General features: G+C 26.9%; 1 long non-coding RNA gene across 3 annotated transcripts; it reads left to right on the forward strand.

The window, feature by feature from the left end:
- Positions 1-1,988: 1,988 nt before the first annotated feature.
- LOC107883257 lies at positions 1,989-5,585 on the forward strand. 3 transcript variants are annotated; one of them, XR_001679158.2, is made up of 7 exons: positions 1,989-2,055; positions 2,119-2,261; positions 2,485-2,690; positions 3,588-3,682; positions 3,743-3,952; positions 4,020-4,311; positions 5,203-5,585. It is a non-coding gene; the product is annotated as an uncharacterized LOC107883257 (long non-coding RNA). The 3 variants fall into 3 exon arrangements; XR_001679156.2 differs by having other exon boundaries at positions 3,591-3,682; positions 5,203-5,584; XR_001679157.1 differs by having other exon boundaries at positions 3,591-3,682; positions 5,456-5,583.
- Positions 5,586-5,883: the final 298 nt, after the last annotated feature.

Genomic DNA, 5,883 nt, shown 5'->3' on the forward strand with positions numbered 1-5,883 from the left:
GTATAGTTTAATTTCTAAAATCTTAAACTAATACAAATTCTAAAAACAACAACCGATTGGCACTCTTATTAATAATTATCATTGATCACGGACTTCAGTTAACTGCGACAGTCGTGTATGATTCAACTATTCTGTGTAGGTACCTATTGTGTTACTTTAGCTGAAATTTATTTTTTTCGTGACGCGTGTTTACATTAATATTTTAATTTGGGCAAAATATGACTTAAAAAAAATAAATAGGTGGTGTGGCTAAAAATATAAAATTACCGTAAACTGCTCAAGAATCGAAAATAATTTCTGGTATGTTTAATAAACAGACAAAACTTGAGCGACTGCGCCAGAAAGCAAGCAATAAAAAAAAATATATAGGTACTTATTATTATTTAAGATAATATTAATTTGTAAATATATCGTATACCAATATAAGAGTAAAAGAGTATAGGCTATAAGTGATGAATCGGGTAAAATTGATTTATAGATAATGCAGTTGATACATATTTTCAAAAATAAAAAAAAAGAAGATATCCTATAATAAACTACTAATATTATTGATTTTCAATATAAATATTGCCATATAATAGTTTGTAGACTTTTAACTGATATAGGTATACAATTGTTTTTCTAAAATATCTGCTACCTTTTATTTAAAAATGATGTTACCTAGTTGATAAAAAGGGTACCATAAAAAAATGTAAGCAGTTAATATGTGGTTGCGATCGAGGCGAGCAGTTTTTTTTTACCCATTCGGGCCGGTCAAAACCTTTGCCCCCCTCTATTAAAAACTGAATGACGCCACTACGTACATATTGTATTATATCGCTGGATTTAATAATTTCGTTATTATTCTTACCTACTTCCTGGATATTCGATATTTTTCTGATATATGGTCATCAACTCCATTATAACGTGATCGCTTTCGGTTGTAGTTTATTTAGGATATAATATAATATAAAGCGACTTGTAATTCTAAAAAGAAAAATTGTTAAATATAGTTCACACTGTTATTTTAGCTAAACTGAATGGTACCTAATTAAATTTGTTTATTATTCAGTGTCGATATACCGACCGGCTGGGTATCCGTGGTTATCTTGTTTGAACGTTTATTTATTTTCAGCCAGCAACTATCTGTTAGGCTTATTATTATATTATTTTTACACAGATTTACGCTTATAACAAATGTTGTAATATTTTAACTATTACTATAATATCATAATTATCTGTGATTACTGATTCACTTTGACTGCATTTTTATGCATTTGTATTATACTACCATATGTTATTACGTTAATATAGGTATAATATTATAATGTTTTATTATTTGCGTTGTACAATAGTTTAGGGTATAATAAGCATATATAAATTATGTTTAAGTTTTTTTATACATCGGTGATTGGAGTGAATATGTCACCAATTGTCAAATTTAATCTCAGGTATTAGTAGGTATTAAAAATGTGTACATACATATATTTATTTAGGAAATAAGTAGGTAGGTACCTAGTAGGAAAGACTATTGTCAAACCTACCCAATTATTTTTATTTATTGAGCCATAATAATGTCGCCGTAAATCGTAGTAAATCAGTTTTAAAATTATGGCAGTTAAACACTTATGTAATGGTTTAAAATATTGAGTTAAAAAAATATAGGTATACTTTAAAGTTTTAGGAATAGCATACCAAAACTGGCACTAATTGAAATTTAACATAATTTATTAGGTACCTACTATTATAATATTATACCTAACACATTATATATTATATTTATATTATAATTTATAGAATTATACATTTCCTAAACTTAATGTACAATGAATTAATACTAATTAATATAATAAATAATAATGGACTATATTACTATATGATTCGGTTATACAGTCGTGATAGGGAACGGCACCTCTGTGTAATACGTAGAGTAATACTCTATGGTGTAATATTAATATTAATATTAATATTCTGTGATATGGTCGAAGATATAGATAATAGCTGATATCTGTGGCCCGCGCCATAACGGTCAGCGCTCTCGAATTTTTAGTCCGTAGATAGGAAATCGTAATCTCGGTAGTATAAATGTATAATATTTTGTTCGAGACTTTTATTTAAAATGTTTATTTCGTTTTTCAGGTACCTACCTTATAAGATCTACAACTTAAAAATAATACGTTATACGATTTAAATAAAACAAACTTTAGTTTGGGACATTCAAGTTTAGGTATTTCGTTTTTAGTTAGATAATGACAATTTAATTATTTAAATACAACAAATGGGTAAGTGTAATTAATTGTGGAATGTTATTTGTATACAAATATATTATGTTTACTCGTATAATATTTGTTATAACTTATTAAATTAGAGCTTAGGTATAATAAATACAATTTAACAAGGAATGTGAACAGTTAACAGTCTTTCCTACTACCTACTTATTTCCTAAATAAATATATGTATATTCACATTTGTAATACCTACTAATACATTCATAACCTATTTTAGTACACCAACATGAACGGCTCATTCTATTATGAATTTATAAATACGAATTCCTTCAAACAACAAATGTGTGTAATAATAATTCACTCCAATTACACAGTGATTTAGCAAGTAATCCTTATGGGTTGTTTTGGATTACCTTACAAAGAATAATGTTTGAATAAAAGTTGTCGAAATATGTTAGTAATACTTTTTATTCTGAAATCAAGGTAATATAAGTCTTAAGTAATTAATTATATACCTATATTAAATAAATACATTTCTTTTATGATTTATTATAGGTATGATACATATTTTGTTAAAGATACCATAATGATTCTCCCAAAGGGTGAACTGTATACACAATATTTTAGCACCATTTGACCAATAATGACTAATATGATACCACAAACCAGCCTTAATATTTTGAAGATTGAAGCATATTTTCTTTTCCAAACAGTTTTTGTTGTTGAACCAATAGATTATCAGAATTTAAAATAATATTTAATTCAATACTTATTAAATAATAAATACATTTTTAATTGATTTATATTAGGTATATAATTATAATTATGGTTATAGATGAGAGAGTAGAGGAGTGACTGAGGCTGAGACTGCTTCAAAAGAGACTACCCGGATGTACAATATGTACATCGACTAGACTATTTATTTCTCTATCTGGCTGACCCACATGCAATAGCAATTTCACATTCAGCTGAAAAATGTGTATTGTCGGCTTTAATATTAAAGTGAATTGACCAAACTTAAACCAATCTAAACTTTTCATCAAACTTGTTAAAATCATTATCTGTGCATGTATGTTGTCTTTTTTGTATGCAAGTTATGAGTATGTAAATTATTACAATATAAAAATACTTATGTATCGCAGACACATTTAAATATTGCAAATAAATAAGCCAACCTACAAACACAAATATTGTTCTTTAATTTAAGTTTGATAATAGATAAATTCATTCTTAAATTAAAGCTAACAACATAAGATTGGTTCTACTATACACAAATTAACTATGTGGTGTGTGGAGAGAGAAAACAAACAATGCACTGAATCCTCTTAATTTAATATTATTATTGAATATATTATTACCTTAATAGATTTTTATGTTTAGCAGGAGAGTGACATTTGATTCCAGGACAGAAGATATATCCATGGATTTTGTGATTGTTTCTTCATCCATAGCTAAAACACCAATGAGCACAGATGGTTAGCCTAACCTAACCTAATCTAACCACCTATTATTTTATGTTATATAATATTGTTTAGGTTTAAGATAAAGCTGTTATTTGTCTGACTGAAATGGAAGTACTGCACACACGAACTGAATTGGACGAATCTTTGACAATATATATGTACCTCTTCCAATTTGTAAATTATTATACATCAATAATTTATACAGCTTTTTTGAATGGCAAAAATGTTGATTATCCTGCTAAATATTTGCTTATAGTTATATTCAATCTTCGTCGAGAAGAAGTGAGATATTCATATACTCATTTAATTATAATCAATTAATAGTATTCAATGAGTATTATTATTTTAGTGTAGTCCAGATGGATCTCTCATGGAATTAAGCATCAAATTGTTCATTATAATGGTTGGGCAACAATCATCAAAGACTGTATTGTATTGGTTTTTTAGTTAAAGCCAAAAACTAAAACTGTTTATATTTAAGTGTGGGTTGAAATTGGCTGAGAACACAGGTGTCTTAGATAATTTGAAATCATCATCCGGAGAAGAAAATTTGGACACAGTTGTTAAGAAACCTTGGATTGAAGATTACAATACTTTAGATTGGTAACCAAGACGACTCTTCCCAGAATATTTGGAAATGGGTAATATTTATAAGCTATATAATAAAATTAATTGAATTCATACATTTTTAGTTATGCAATATGGTTTGTAACATTATTTGTTACTACAATTCCACTGGCTCCGTTGTTTGCATTGTTAAACAATGTGTTTGAAATGAGATTAGATGCAAAAAAATATGACTCCTATACATTTATATATGGTATAATCTACATTATTTACAGTGCTGCAACTACATGTTATGGGGCTGATGTGCAAATCTTAAATTGGGGCCTAAATATACAAAATGTAAATAAATTATTATATAAAGCTATCAAAACCAAAATATTTAATTGTTTATTTTATAATTTATTATTATAAAAATAGTATTATAGTATAATTTCAACACATTTGAAAATTATCTAACAAAATTGTTTTTTCTTCGCTTTTGCGTTTGAAAAGTTGTCAATTACTTTCTCTACATCTATCTTGGAAGTTCTTCTCCATTCTATGTTTAGTAAGGAAATGTCACTAAGACGATCTTCATTTATAGAATTGGGCGAAATATTTTTGAATCATTTGAGCTTAATTTGATTACAATAAATTGTGAATAATTAATAATATGAACACATTTATTTTTTTACTCTTAATTTTAATTTAATTTTCTTCAGCCACAGATTTACAATTAATTTTAACACATCGATTTGGGGGCCTATATCGGATTGTGGCTTTGGGGGCCGATGTGCAATGCACACCTTGCACACCTGGTAGTTGCGGCACTGATTATTTAGTATCTACCTACAAATACCAGAGTGATCTTAGGCCCGTTTCACATGGAAAGGGCCCTTAGAGTTTAACTGTAAATGTTTTTGTTAATATTTATTTGTATGTTTTAAAATAGAAAATATTTCAAAAGTTACCTATTCATTTTTCAGATTCAAAAATATTGGTTATAATATATTTTTTACATAGTGTACCTATTCCTTTGTCAAAAATCCACTCATGATGAATATGGTAGAAAAAGTTTTACCAAATACATTGAGGAGAATTAATTAATCATGAATTTGTCATGGTAACACTAACTTCTGTGGCCATTGAATCTATAAAATTAGGCACTTACTTAATAATAATATTTGTAATGTATTCAGTCAAAAATAACTAATAAGTATTGTTTTAAATTCTAGATAGATATTGACTTAAACAGAATATACTATAAAAATTGAAGATGTGTCTCTAAAACGCATTAAAATATTGGATGAATGGATAAATAATAATGCCAACACACCAGATTTAACCAATAGTAAGTACTCCATAAATTATAATATAAAATATATTATTTTGTTTAGCTGTGCTGCAATAACTTATACAACCTTAGGAGTCGTGTGTATTATATACTACTACACATTTGTGTTTTAAACATTAAGATTCAAAAATAAAATCATAGAATAATATTAAATACATAATAAATATACATTAATAGGTATAATTCCTAATACTTATATTCCTATAACAGCTGGTCTTCTCAAAATATTTCTAAAATTGAGTTATTTACGAAGCACAATTTTATAGAAAAATAAAAAATTAATATTATGATTTTAGAATGTTGAGTATTAAGG

Source organism: Acyrthosiphon pisum, chromosome A2 (genome assembly GCF_005508785.2).
Source record: "Acyrthosiphon pisum isolate AL4f chromosome A2, pea_aphid_22Mar2018_4r6ur, whole genome shotgun sequence".
Classification (NCBI taxonomy): domain Eukaryota; kingdom Metazoa; phylum Arthropoda; class Insecta; order Hemiptera; family Aphididae; genus Acyrthosiphon; species Acyrthosiphon pisum.